At 38.6% G+C, this 15876-nt stretch overlaps 1 pseudogene; it reads right to left on the reverse strand.

The window, feature by feature from the left end:
* Nucleotides 1–2705: 2705 nt before the first annotated feature.
* LOC124080678 (elongation factor 1-gamma-like) overlaps nt 2706–15876 on the reverse strand; it is a 30043-nt pseudogene continuing 16872 nt past the window's right edge.

Raw genomic sequence — 15876 nt, forward strand, 5'->3', positions numbered from 1 at the left:
AATGTAGTCCTGGGGAAATGGGGATAGTAAATCAAGCCTCTTTTCACTCCTCCTGGAGAAGTACTGGGTTCTTACCCTCTTGTGCTGTGTAAGCCAAGAAAAGGGCAAATGATCTCAGATGGGAAAGCTGAACTTTCCTGGTTAATTGACTCTTGAGCTGAAAGCAATAGTTGAAAGCAATAGTTGAAGTTCATGCATTCCAGGGGTATTGCCATGATGGTCAGATATTCCTAGTCTCGTTCTTACCCTATTCCCAAATCTGGTTCTCCATGTTCTCTGTAAATTTATTAAGATTCTCCAATATTCTGCCTTTTATTTTGGTAGAGTGTTTTCTGTTGCATTATAATCCAAGTGCTCTAACTGATCTAAGTTCGGACCCTGTTTCATCACCTCCAAGGCTACCATGTTGGTTTACTCCTCAGAATCTGCACCTGGAATATTGTAGTATCACCATCTAAAATACCATATTATTTTTCTGTTGAGTTCCTTCCTTCCTTGCTCCCAGTGTGGGGGATTCAACCCAAGGCCTCATGTATGCTAGGCAAATGCTCTGCCTCTCAGTTACATGTCCAGCCCTTTCTTAGTGATTTTTAAAAGACTGCCTATCTATGCCCACTGCAACATAACTTTCAAAAGGACAGATGGTGATCTCTGCTACATTCTAGCACATGGAATAGTGTGTGCCACACTGATTTGTTGGACATATGATGAGGCCTTGGGGGGGAGTTATTATTGTTATTGTTAATATATTATCATCTTTGCTTATATCCATATGATCTAGCATGATGCATACTGCAGAATAGGCACATAATACATTTTGGTTTTGTTGTTAAGCCTAGCTACTATGACTGTTAAAGAGGATAGAGCCATCAGGATCTAATCCTTTCATGGCTTCCTTTGGTTAAATGGTCTGTAGTAATCATAGGGACTAACTCCACCCAGTATTTGAGCTTGTGTTCACTTTGATGCGGGGGGGCGGGGGGGGGGGATACAAAACCATCAGGACAAAACTTGCTTAAAGAAAGGTTCAGATTAGTTTCAGCAAGTTTACACAGTCAGCGTTTTGGAGGTGAAGCTCTGAGGTTGAATTAAGCCAAGAAATACAATTGATCATGCTAGTCTGCAAATTTCATTTGTAAGTTCAGTTGAAGTGTAAGTGGAAGGGGATCATGTCATTAGTTCTTTTAGAAGCAAAGATTTCCAGGATAGGAAAATATGTGTGGGCTTGCCCAGTCAGTGAGAGATGGGCTGTCAATGAAGTTCCCAGGGACACTCCTTGGAGAGAAACAAGGACATAACAAGGGGCTATTACTAAGTGAGATGTTTTGATCCATCCCTTTATTCTCTTCTCACTGCCTCCCCCACAAGTTAAACCAAATGGTGTGGTATTGTGATGAAAAGATAAAAATAATTTTAATCCAAATTTAGTCCATTCTTTCAATCAAAAGATTTTTTTTTCTTCCTTCTGTAATCAGGCATTCTAATTTTCTTATCCCATTCCAAAATTGTGTCTTTTAGGTTGGCAGGGCTTCAAATGGTTTTAATCATAATTTATAATTATTTAAGCTATTTCAGTGATGAGAATGTCTATGATTATAGGATGCTGTTGAAAAATTGAGTTTTCTTTCAAAATCTCATTGGTCAGTTTTGATTTAGTTAGAAAAAGAATCACAAAGGCAAAAATATAAGTTTTGAGAAAGTACCCTTTTTAGCTTAAAACACTAACTTGTGTTCTTCTCATCAGAAGTAAAAGAAAGATTTTATTATAAACATGAGAGAATACTGCTAAAGATGAACTATTTGTAACAAGAAGAGAGCTTTTCCTTCAGCAATTTTGAAATGCTGAGATACTTTCATTTTCCTGTTATAACTCAACTCTGGAACCAAGAATTTCTTCCTTGGATTGTGAATTCCCAAACCCTAAGAGCAGAGTCCATGTTTTTTTTCCCGAGACTCTTTTTCTTCTTACTAAAAAATAATAAATGGCACTGGCAATATTTGAGTTAGATAAATCCAGGCTAAGGTAAATTCAACTTGTTCACACCTGCTGTTCAAATCAAAATCACCTGGGGCCCGAGGTTGTTCCCTTATAACAAAGTATCTGAGGAAACAAGCAAGGCGCTCCCTTAGTGGGGATAGAGGATTAACTCAGATTTCATGTGCCTGTGACAGTTGATGAAATAAGATAACCACCCAAGACTTCCCAGCAGGAGTTCAGTGTTTTATGGAAGTGGGGTTTGTTTTGCAGGTTGTTAATGAATATTCAGATGACAGAATGAAGTTTCCATTTTTATTTCACTTTGTATCTATTTCAATAAGTGTTTTTGTATAGATGAGGTAAAATAAAGTACCTGTCCAGCTTGGACAGTGTGATCATCTCCACTACTTATCAGATAATGTGTAGTCAATGGAGCAACTTGGAGGCTCTAGAGAACAGGTACTATTCCTACTAATTTTTGCTCTCCAGAGTCTGGCATAGCGCTCAGGACATGGTAGGAGATCCACACATGCTTAATGTGAGACAGCTCAAATAAAGAGATGATTTTTTTTTATTGTGATCTAGGTTTTTGATATATACAAATGTCATCAATGATTCTCTCTCTCTCTCTCTCTCTCTCTCACACACACACACACACACACTCTCACTCTTTCTTTTTCCCAATGTTCAGTTTCCTTTAATGAACTCCATCTCCCTGAAGGGCAGCTAGGTGATGGTAAGAGATGTTCACTTGAAGATCTTGTCCTGATGGAAGGCTTTGCCCACATGCTGGAAGGCCCCCTCCCAGGAAAAGTACTCTTGAACCAGGGTCTGGGTCTCCTCACTGCCAGGATCCAGTTTTTGCCATGTGTATGACTCTCAGTCTACACGACAATCTGGACTCAGTGGAAAGGCAAGCTCCTGACCTTGGAAGACCCAGACTCTAGAAATGGAGCTGCTATTGTTGGTTCCAAAGAGGATGACACTGGCAAAGGCATTCTTCCTCAGATTTTCCAATCACTGAAACATTCCAGTGATGAGGTTGCAACTCATGAAGGTCTGGGTGAGCTCTTCAGGAAAGCGGTACTCAGCGTATCACAAAGACCAACCATCCTTATCAAAATGCTCCCCAAAATATGGCAGGGCCACAGAAAGCGTGTCCTCATTGGAGTATTTGTGTTTAAATTCATCCAACACAAAGGTACTCTTCGGCAGGTGAGCAAAGGGGTCCTTGGCCCTGGGCTCAGCAGCCAGTGCCTGCTCACATTCATCCATCTCCTCCTCTGGAGAGCTGAGGCAGGTGCCTTTTTTCCCTCTTTCCAATCGGCCTGGGGCTTTTGCTTCTCTTCCGGCGAACCCCTTTCTTTTCGTGGGGTGTCCTTTTTAGGCTGTCTCTCTGCAAACTTCTTAGCATTAAACTGAGCCATCTTCTCACACAGTTTCACCTCCCCCAAGACAGCCCATAACTGGAGCTGGTTAATGCAGGTAAGGAACCAGCGACTGGTATTGGGAAAGGCCTGGTGAAAAGAAGGTTCCAAGACCTGTCTATAGAGCCACAACAGGGTGCAGACAACTGTGATGTCAGCCAATGTCACTCCTTCACCCACAAGAAAAGTCCTCATCTTCAAGTGAGCATCCAGCAGGCCCAGAATTCACCTCACCTCCTCTTTTGCGTTCTCAGTGGCCTGTTTGTTGTGGTGCATGATGGCCAAGGTAGGGAACACCCAGGTACTGGCTGGGGGCACTATGTCACTATCAGCAAAGCTCACCCACTGCACCACCTGGGCTGCTGCCTCTGGATTACTTCCCCGCTGCCGCAGTCCGGCTGCAGCAAAATAACCAGGGGGTGAGGGGGTGACGAACAACTTGTGTACATTGATACAGCAGGAGTGGGAGCCGTTTATTGTAGGACAGGAGGGGTATATATACATTCCACACAGCTTATCTAATCAACATAAACTAGATACAGCAGTCAACCAATAAGGAATCTCCACACTTAATGGCTCGCTGGTGTTACTTCACAAACCACTCCCTCTGGCATTTTGCCAGGTGCCATCTTGACTTGTTTATAGACTCTAACACCCTGCAGGTCCTCATTGCTCACATAGTAGGTGATGGCATTGCTCTCAAACACACAGAATCCACTGTCACCCTCAAATGCTGGAATCTTGCCAGCAGGAAATTTGCGGAGAAATTCAGGGGTATGGTTGGTTCGGATAAAGTGGAAATGGGGTGGTGCGGTGAGCACGCGGACCTGAGCCCCACTGTACTTCAGTTTTCAGGGTCTGTGTACAGGGTCCCAGCTGATATGGTGCTTCCGCAGATAAAGTGGGTGGGGCTCTCATGCTGCCGCAAAGTAGGCCACCAGGGCTCATCAATGATTTCTTTTTATCTATTTCTTTTCTAAATGATCTCTTTGGTGTGTTCTATTCAAATAAATATGCCATTAGAGGTTCTTAGGGTACATATATGAAGCTTCTAATAAAAGTTGCCTAAATTTGAGCAAATTTAAGAAGAACACTCATATCCACTATTTTAGCACATTTGTATCTTCTCTGTGATGTCCACAGTCTTAGAGGTGAAGTGGTTTTTCTTTGTCATTATTTATTCTGACATCTAGACCAGTCCTCTATTTTACTAACCACATGGTGGCTCACATTATTTACTTCTAATAAAAAAAAAATTTCATTCCTAAGTACTGGTAGAGGTTAAAATAATGATGGGGAACTCAGAAATAAGGTTTCTGAAACTTTTATATCCTTGGCATGAGTTTTAAGGTGTTATTTTAGGTGGCTATTTTTCCAGTTAAAGTTTGGAATGATGGGAAATCCACTCTGATTCTCTTCTCAGAGTTGCAAGACCTGATGTCCTTTTCAGTTGCCTCCTCATCCCAAATCTTTAAACATCCCTCTCCTCCTCCTCCTCCTCCTGCTCCTGCTCCTCCTCCTCCTCCTCCTCCTTCTCTCTTCCTTTACCCTCTGATTTTAAATATCTTGAATTGCCCCCCGCCCCCAAATATATGGGTTCGACTCAGATTTAACTGCAATTTATTATATCTTTCACATTTTTCATCTAAATGTGTTAGCCCCTTAGAGGTTAACTTACTTTTTGCTTATATTCTCATCCTGTAAGAATTATCTCATACATCCATAGGTAGAGGTTCATACATGTGTACTTACTTAATGAGCAAGGTGATAGTGGCCCATACCTGTATTTCTTAATACTTTAAAAAATATTTTTAGTTATAAATGGATACAATATCTTCATTTTATGTTTATTTTTAATGTGGTGCTGAGGCTTGAACCCAGTGCCTCACATAAGCTAGGCAAGCACTCTACCACTGAGCCATAACCACAGCCCCCTATACTTTTTTAAAATTTTTAAATTTTTTGTGATAGATGGACATGATACCTTTATTTTCTTTATTTATTTTTATGTGGTGCTGAGGCTCAAACCCAGTGCCTCACACGTGCTAGGCAAGTGTTCTACTACTGAGCTACAACCCCGGCCCCCTATACTTCTTAATATTGACAACAAATACTTTAAGCATTGATCTCATGTCAATATGAAATAAGTTAGTAATAATGGTAACAAAGCAATATAAAGTATTTAAAACAAAGCTGAAGATTACAGCAACTATTAGTGTATAACAATAGTGTGTACTGAAGGTAACAGTAAAGTTATCTCAATGCCATTTTACTTTATGCCCTGTCACCTTATTTACTCTGATCTTTGATGTTTAGATAGGACATCAAATGACTTTAATGACTAGTCTTCCACAATTATCCCCTTCCATTAAAATTTTAAAATATCCCTATCTTTAGAACTCAGTGTTACTGCTTGCTGGGTACAAATGTATCTTAAACCAAGGGGATAGTTTATATTTATTGCAAGTGCTCATATTTTACCAAATCAGGCTCTGATTTAGTATAATTCTGAGTCTGTTACTTATTCTTCAGCCTTTAAGAGCAAAACAAGCATGGGATGTATTCTCCAAAATTAATGACATAATTTTACTTAACATTTTAAATGTGTATAAAATGCCCTTATATTTAAAGAGTGAACCTTTGGGTTGATAGTTCAATGATTAAAGACTACATGAATGTCATATTTCATGGTAGATATGAATAATTCTGACTTATGATTTCCAGGGACCTCAGTGACTTTTCTCCGTGATGGGGCAGGCATCTAAAGGTTAGCTTTTCAAAGGTTGAAGCTAGCATAGTGGTGAGACTGAATCAGATATGTGAGTGGATTCTTTATCGAAGGGGGGACATTGTGAGAGGGCTTCTAGATTGTCTGCCTTTGAATCCCGGCACTGCCATTTCCAGACCTTATGGAACAGCAAGCGAATGATTTTGACATTTTTCTGTTTCCTTCTTTGCAAAAAGGGAATAATAATAATAGTACTTCCCTCATAAGGTCATTGTGAACTTGAAATGAGATACTCAGCTTAAATGCTCAGTTAGCACTCAATAAAAGTCAGGTAGTTGTTCCCTCCTCCTTCTTACCTTTCTATGAGATATTGCTATATCTTTTTTTTTTTAAGTCATCTGCTTGCATTTGCTTGGATTTACCTAGTGCAGAGGACTATTCTCTTTCCAGGCACTTCCCTTCCTTTTCCCTTCTTCCTTTTCCAAATCGGCAGTGGTATGGAATGCTGTCTCCCTAATTTGTTGCCCCTTTCATTTTTAGAATTTTGATATTATTTAGTAAGAGATAAAAAGAGTTTAACAGGCATGGGGAGGGGATAAAATGTAATTATAAAGACTTCTTACATTTATTATCCTTGGTCTGATTCTCGTTTCCCTCACAGGGATGTTCTCCATTTGTTCAAAAAGTAACTGCTTTCTCTTTTCTCAATGAAGACTGGCTTCCAGAAGGATCAGTGCAGAGTGTGGTGGGCTTGTTTGATGGGGCGATTTTTTATCGATTCCTATTTCATCCAGGAAAGTTCCTTCTGGTGATTCATTTGCAAACTCAGCACAAAGCCTGATATATTATTATTATATTCTCAAATTGAGACAATATTTTTGTTTGCTTAGTATAGAATTTCCAATTTTACAAAAAATATATCACTGCAATTTGTGAGGAAAGTATATTGAAATACAGCCTATGAAATCTATCTTCAATGAAGACATTGTTGAAAATGTTTCATTCTGTCTTAGAAAAAGTTCCTTGTCTTGCTTTAGGATAAGTGATTATTGATTTATCTTCCTAAGTGATTGTTCTGTTTTATCTTAGGATTTGAACTGTATGCACTGTTGAAGCTCATCTTTTTGACATTTTTCCCTTTTAACTTGATTCTTCTCTCTCTCTCTCTCTCTCTCTCTCTCTCTCTCTTATTTTTTTAGGAGCTTTATGTTTTAATTATTTTTGTAAACTTCCTTAAATATTTCCTGAAACCACGATAGTCTCTGAAAGCTTTTATATTTGTGAGTATTCAAACCATGACATCCTACAATCCTTTATTTCCTTACAATAATGACAGCTATCATTTGTTTATCTCTATGTATTACAGACTGTGCAAAAATACTTTGTAATAATCTGTTAACTTCCATTAATAGCACTATGCAGAGAACATTAGATGTGAAAACTAATAAAGAGGCTAAGGTCATAACATTAATAAACCAGGAAGTCATATTTTGAAATCATTTGGACCCAAAGCTTGGACTTTAGCCTCTAATTACTTGAAAAAAAGTGATGAAGTGGATTGGTCCCCCATGTTGTGAAGACATATTGACTTACTTCATTTGTACATTAGGGGCATGAGTATGTTTGTTATATAAAACTTCATTAGCAATGGCATTTGAACAGTTCAATGACCTAAGCCTTTGAAATAGGTTGGAATAATGTAGCATTAATATAAAATGTCAAATTATAGATCAAGGAGAGTATAATAGACATTATTTTTATGAGTAGTACTAGAAAGTGAATACAAGGATGCTCTACCACTTAGCTACATCCTTAGCCCCTTTAACTTTTTTGAGTCAGGGTCTCACAAAGTTGCCATGCTGGCCTTGAGCTTGTGTTCTTACTTCAGCCTCTGGAGTCACAGGGATTATTTTGGAGGGGAAGTACTGGGGATTGAACTCAGGGGCACTCGACCACCTGAGCCACATTCCCAGCCCTATTTTGTATTTTATTTAGAGACAGGGTCTTAATCTCTTACTTTTGCTGAAGCTGGCTTTGAATTTGTAATCTTCCTGCTTCAGCCTCTGGAGCCACTGGGATTACAGGAATGTGTCACTGCACCCAGCAAGTCAATGGTATTATAGGCATGTGCCCTCACACTCAGACATAATAGATAAATTTATGTGCAATCATCCCCAAGATAATATTTCCTTAGTTGATTTAAAATTTATAGAGGGGCTGGGAATGTAGCCCACTGATAGAGGACTCACCTAGGAGAGGTACTGGGGTCTGAATTAGAACAATATATATTCCATGCTTGTATAATTATGGCAAAATGGATTCTACTGTCACGTATAACTAAAAAGAACCAATAAAAAAGTGAACTGTACATTTTTCTGCAAATGAACTAATATCATTGAGTGTTGCTACTTGCTGTGTCTGAAAACTGAAGTGATTCCAGCCATACCTTCTAGTTGTACAGATGAATTGTAAAGGAGAAAAGGACAGCCTGTTTTCTTCTTGTCTTGATTGATAAGTCTAATCTTGTCTTTACTCTAGAATATACTTTATGGTCTTCCTATGGAATATTAAATGACAAGAGGAAAGTTGTTTTTCTCTCTCACTTTTTGTTCCCAACTCTCTTTAAGACATTTTTTTTTCCTAACAGTTTTGGAGAGCATTCTCCTTCCAGGCATTTAAAAGCTTTTTTGGCATGTAATGTTGCCAGTGTTAACACTGGCAATTGGTGCAATTTACAACAGTGCATTAAATATAAATCTCATTTTTATATCACTTGCTTAAAGTTGATTTGTGATAAAACTTTGTTGTTAATGATAGATTTGTCTTATGAAATATTGCATGTGTCACCCATGCAGTTGAACTATATGGATGTAGGCAATTACATGTTAATTTAAGAAGTATCAGTGAGTCCCTACAAATTCATTTTTGTTGTGTCTTTGTTAGCTTTGAATAAGGCCATGATGAATTTCTGTGTCCTTGAATTAGGTAATTTCCTGTCTGGGAAAGAGACACTGAGTCATTAAAATAAAAGATTTTAAGCACTTTTTGGAATTTCAGATTAGCTTCTGACATATCTGAGTAACTTCTCAGCCTTGAGATATTTTAGTGGCATCCCAGTCCCCTTCATGTGATTAGAATATTGTAGTTTATATGATCATTTAGCAGTTTATCTCAAGTGCTTTGAGATCCCCTGAGGAACATGGAGAATCATAATATTTTCTAAGTATTTCTGGTCTGTCTCTTTCTGTGAATGAATGGGGCATTTGTTTTGGTTTTCACTGCACTGTATTTGATTTTAGTTTTGACCAGGGTTTCCTTGGCCCTGGCCTCTGCATGGTTGTTTTGCTTAGAGCATTTACCTTCAGTGAGTCTGACTTTTCTCTTTACTTCTTTAGTTCTCTAGAGACTTTTTGGTTTCTGGTTTATTTTTTATTGTTGTTCTAGGTTCTGTGCCTTAACCAAATTAGATTTCCTCCCCAATTTAGCCTTGCTTTTTAAAATAGATGATGAAAGTGATATTGTCCCCCAACTTTTCTCAACTTCAGCTAAGGTTTGCATGACAGAAGTAAGTCTGACTGAAAATGATCAAAGTAGGTGTTTTCACAACTATCCTAACAGTTTCACAGAGATAGTTACTTCGGTTTGCATAGGGGAAAAATTAATTCATTAAAACCATTGAGGTCTTTGGGCATTAGAGCTTAATTCTCTTGTAGAACCCCAGCTTAGAAGGACAGTAAAACTTACTTTAATCCTATACAAAAGGGAGTGGCAGGGTGACCAATATTTTGTCAATGCCTACATTGGACCAAGTAACATATGGAACACCTTTAAATGGATTTTCTCATTTAATATGGGAACTTACTTGACAATTAAGGAAATAGGACCACTTATGGAGCTTTAGTTCAAACTTTGCTATGGTTTGAGTGTTTCTCAAGGGTCCATTGTGGTTAAAAGCTCAGTCCCCAGTGTGGCACTGTTGGGAGGTGGGTCCATTGGGGTGTCCTTAGGTCTTGGGGTAGAGGTATTTCTAGTGACTCTGTTGGTAGTTCTTGTGTAACCTCTTTAGTGGTTCTCAGAAGAGATGTTTTCGTCAGGTTTTTCACTGCTGTGACTAAAGGATCTGGTCAGGGCAATTGTAGAGGAGGAAGAATTTTTTGAGGGCTCATGGTTTCAGAGGTCTTAGTCCATAGAAGGCCGGCTCTATTTCTCAGGGCTCAAGGTGAGGTTGAACCTCATAGAGGAAGAGTGTGGCAGAGGGAAGCAGCTCACATTAGGGTGATCAGAAAGAAGAGAGAAAAAGCTACTCTCCAGATACAAATATGTACCCAAAGCCATGCCCCAATTCCCACCTCCTCCAGCCACACCCTACCACTTGAGTTAATCCCATTAGCCTAGGCTACAACCTAATCATTTCTCCTCCAAACCTTCTTGCATTGTCTCATGTGATCTTTCAGGGAACACCTCACCTCCAAACCATAACAAGAGGGTTGCTCTATAAAGAATTTGGCCTCACCCATCTTCTTTCTCTCTGCTCTTGTTCAAGATATGATCCCTTGCTCCTACTGACACTCTCACCATGATGCGATGCACCACCATCTACTGTCCTCACCTCAGGCCAAATGCCTGGGGCCCTCATTTGACCTTGGATTTTGAACCTCCAAAAATGTGATCTAAGTAAACCTTTTCTCTTTATTAAGGTAGATGCCTTAGGTATTTGTTTTGTAGCAATGTAAAATTAACACAATTTTTATTATCTTTTATTTATTTTAAAGGCTTCTAGCAGGAAACCCAGGATAGATCACATATGATGGTTCATCTTGCAGCTGGAATGATAAAACAAAGACTTTGAGATCTTTGAGCTACCTGGTAGTAGGGGCTAAGTCCATTTTTTACCCATTTATATCTTTAGCACCTAGAGTTTCTGGCCTATTATAGGTATATGATAAATATTTTTTGATAAAAGTAAATGTAAGCTATGTAGATTGCATATATTAGTTTTTAATCTCCTCCAAGATAGTTTTTCACACTTTCATTTAAAATTTGAAGAGATTATTAATCAGTTATAAGTGTGGTTATGCTCTTCATTCAAGTAGGTAAAAATTAAGATAATGCTAAGCTTAAGTAGATTTGTTCTGTGAATATGGTGGGAATAAGAGGCAGTCATCAATAGGAGCAAGCGTTTTCCACTGAAAGTTTGTCACAGGAGGTAGGATGTCCTGGTTCCTTGTGTCACTGGCTAATGCTACACTAAATGAGATGAAACATGATTACAATAGGACATGTTCTCCATCAGGAACTGTCATGAGTCATTGCTTTTATTGGAAAGAAATTGTTCAGTAATATGAAGACTTTGATACAAAAGTGACCGTGACTGGCACAAGAATGGGTCTTCTCATGAAGACCCTGGTACCATTATTAGATCCATTAAAAAATAATTATTCTGAAAGTGAAATCAGAAATGTTTACCTCCATTATGTGTACAAAGAACAATGTGATTTTGGTGACAGGGACAATACTGAAAATATGAAATCATTTAGAAAATGTAATAGCTTTGGCAAGCAAAAAAATGTATATAATTTCAAATGCTATGAGGCTATTATTGATTATAATAGCATTGTCTTGATTACCTTTGATAAAGATTCAGAGTGTGGTATTATAAGATTTCCTTAAAATTAATTGTGCTTTGTTGAAATCAGTATGCCAATGTTGTGACAGTATATGAAGTTCCACTGGTGTTTTTATGAATAAAGGCAGCAGGTAAGAAAATGCATGTACACACATTTTAAAATGAAAGGAGAAAAAGAAATGGGTAAAAGGTTGATGGGGTGAATGGAGGCAGGAAGGAAACAGAAGTCATAAACACAGGATAATGATGAGATCCTCAATCCACGGGAGAAAAGAGAAATCTTGGGAAGATCTAGTTCTCCTGTAGAGAATTAAGCTATAGAGCTGAGGGTTCAAAGGTGTCCTTCCTAGGTTCTCAAGATTAGATAGCCTCCAGCTGATGTCTGGATAACATTAGTCAGCATCTTGCGTCTTCCCCCAAGATTGTGCCAACTTCTCCCTGACTCCCTGCTCCAACCACCACCAGACTTATAATTACTAAAGCCAAAACCTAGGAGTCATCCTTGCTTTAACCTTTTCACTTACCTCCCATAACCAACCCATGAGCAATTCTGTAGTTCTGTTTCCAAAATAAACTTTGAAACTATTTGCTTGTCTCCTCTCACTGCCACCCCTGATCCCAAGCCACCACCATTTCCTTCCTGGCCAACAGCAAGAGAATTCTAATCTCTTTTCTAATCACCTTTTTTGAACTCTTGCACGCTACATTCCTTTCTTTCACAGTAGAATGATATTTTAAATCAGTAAATAAAACAAACTCTCTTCTTTGTTTAAAATCCTCCAGTGGGTTTTTGTAACTCTGAGGACAATGCAAACCCTTGTGGTGCTGGAGGGAACCTGTGGTGCTGGAGCCACCCATTCTCCATAGGTCTAGTCACACTGCCTGCCTTGTGTCCTCAGTGGAGCCACAATTTCTCCTGCCTTAGAACCTTTTTTCTTTCTATTTCTTGGACTTGACTACCTTTCTTCTTCTCATCCCATCCCATTTTCTCTTCCTTTCATCTTGAAATCCCTCCTTGTGGAGGCTTTCTCCTTTTATCCTGTCCAAAGTGTTCCCCATTTATTGCATTGCTCTATTTCCTTCATAGCACTTGTTATGATCTACAGCTTATTTGTGTATTATTTCCCTTCCTTTCAGAGGCAGGAACTTGTGAATTTTTCACTGCTGTATTCCCATTGCCTAGAATAATATATGGGACATATAGTAAACACTCCATCAAAATTGGTTGGGTAAAAATTAAAAATGTTGAGATGTCACAAAAGTCAGTTTTGCATAATTGTAATAATGAAATCGCCAAGGCAGGTCTTTATAAAGGAAAGGTTTTATTTAGCTCACAGTTTTAGAGGCTGAAAGTCCAAACAGCATGGTGTAGTCTCTGGTGAGTGTGATGCTTGGCCATGTCCCCTCACAGTAGATGATCATTGTTGGAGTGCATGTGGGAGGAAGAGATCCCATCATCAAACAGAAAGCCAGGGACCAGTTGGCTCTTACAACATCTCAACTCATGAGAAATCATAAGTCCCATGAGAGTGACCTTAATACCTTCTGAAGAGGCAGCTCCCCCAATGACCTAAGGATCTCCAACTAGAACCTATCTCTTTAAGTTACAACAACTCCCATATAGTCATAGTGAGGACCAAGTTTACAACACATGAACATTTGGGAGACATGCTCAAACCATATCCAAGCCATAGCAGATGTTCTTCTGTGTCTTTGGGAATCATTGATCTACCACATCTCTCTCCCTGTGGCTTAGAGAAACCCACAAACCTTGCTACCACATATTTCCATTTTCATATAGCTTTTTCCTGCTCTCTATACCAAACAAAGCCTCCTACAAATTAACTCATTCATATAGGCTTCTGGAGGGTGCTTGCATGTGGACAATCTCTAGGGTCCTCCTAGGATGGCAGTCATGACTGACTCTCAGTATAGGTATAGGTTGGGTTGAGCTTGGGTTCCTGATGAATTCTTCATTGAAGTCTGTTTGCATTTTTCATTCTTCATCTCCGAAGTAAAGTGACTTTAAACCTGTGTATCAACAAATATTGCAGACTTCTGAGAAGGAACATTGAGGTTGTGTTTCCCTTCCTGAAATCAATTTTAATAAGAGAGTACTTAGAAGAACTTTGTGGGTGGAATTGCATATTCTTATAAGTCTGCAATTCTGATACAATTTTGGTTTTACGTTTGTATTTTCCTTTTTATAGCACTCTAAACAAAAAAATCATATGAGCATATTTTGGATTCTCTGGAAACCCACTTTACAACAGAGGGTCATACTCTTCTCAGTGCCCATGCATCTGTGTTCATGATTAGTTGGCACCAAGTGAATGTTAAATGATGTGAGTTACCCCACTGTAGAAACTGAAGTTTTGCTGTACTTTAAACGGAGTCATTCCTTAACATTTGTTTCTAAATATGTATGTGTATGGTACACTTTGTGGTAAGCTGTCACCAAGCCTCGATTTTCACAGTCTAAGGAGACTTACAGTTTCAGCAGGAACCCTCAGAGAACTCTGAGGAAACACAGAGGGGAAGAGTAGAACTCTGTCCCTCTACCCCTTGCTCTGCATCCCCTGACCCTCTTGTTTTTAGCAAAGCAGTGTCCCTTTTCTATTTTGTACATCAGTCTTCTGTTTAATAAACCTGTTGACCAAAGGATATTGCAAAACTTGTTTTAAACTACTGGTCTAGACCATTGCAGTTCCAGGTAAAAATTTCAAATATTTCAAGAATTTTTTAATCAAAACAATTGGCTAAGATTTGATTATACCCTTATTTTCGGATACAAAATATGGGAAACTGGCTCAAACTCAGAACCATAAGCACAAGTGAATGTTCATTCAGAGCAAAACAAAGCACATTTCAGTTATAGCAATTCATATCAGAGTGGGATCCTTTATCCCTTTCATGTAACAGAGCATGGTGGAGGTGATGCCAGGGGACCACAGTGCATCAGAGACAGTCAAGACCAGAACTCAAGGCCCCTAACTCTTGTCCTAGCACCTTTTCAATTATTCTATCTCTTCCTTACATCCTTTTCTTCCCCTCATAATTGCCTAATGAAGAGAGGCTTAAGACATTTAGAGAAAATATGTTTTTTAGAGTATTTTTCGGAGTCTATTACAAAAACTCAAAATGTCTCAAATATGATCAAGTATAATCACATCTTTATAAGGTCTTTGGAGGTCTTTAGAGTTAAGATGTACCCCTTATGTGATAGATCTTGTTACTATAAGTACTATAATTTTGCCACCTCTGGGACCTGACTCTTGATTGCTATCTTTTTAATATTTCTGAATTTCTTACTGAAATGCACGGATACACTTATTTGGTATGTAAGACACCCCCCCCCCCTTTTTTTGCCCATTCTTTTTAGCCTGTTTTCTTTGGGCCACATGTCTAGAGAACTTACTATAAAGTCTAGTGGATATAGTTTAATCTAGCTCAAAAAACTCACATTCTGTAGGTTCACTACAACTGGGACATCTTTTCACTCCATTTGCAAGATTTGTGTTAAGCAGATTGGCTACAAAAATTCTTAGTTTTCCCTCTGTTGATTCTTTCATTCCATGAAGTTCTTCTATATGTTTATAGTCTTGCTAGCTAAAGACAGCTATTTCTCTATGGAAGAGTCTTAACCCTCTCTTACTTCTTTCTCTTCTTCCCTCCATTCCTTCAAAAAATATTCATTGGTACTGCTTGGGTCACAGAGTATATGGCTAAATGCTAAAATTACATTACTTCTGATGCCGTATTTCACTTGTGTTGTTGAATGGAGCTTTGACTGTGTTGTATGTGGAAGAAATGGAGCAGTTTTTAAATATCCAGCAAAATTTTTCTTTTCTAGCTTTTTCTTTCTAGTCCCCATTGAGTTTGTGTCTATTCAAGAGTACCCTACTACTCTTGCTGACTGAACTTCTGGTTTCAGACATCTCCCATGATTGCTGACATCTTGGGAATTGAATTTATTTTTTTGGGTCCTTCTGTGTACAATTTGGTATGTATATACACAGAACCTCATTTTACTTTCCAAAACAGTATTGCTCTGAATTGTTAGAGGCCACATGAACTCTTCTGAATTTCTAGGAAGTCAACAATCTCCCTTATATGG

Source organism: Marmota monax, unplaced genomic scaffold (assembly GCF_021218885.2).
Source record: "Marmota monax isolate L192 unplaced genomic scaffold, Marmota_monax_Labrador192_F-V1.1 WCK01_AAM20220418_F8-fsc00018, whole genome shotgun sequence".
In the NCBI taxonomy this organism is placed as follows: domain Eukaryota; kingdom Metazoa; phylum Chordata; class Mammalia; order Rodentia; family Sciuridae; genus Marmota; species Marmota monax.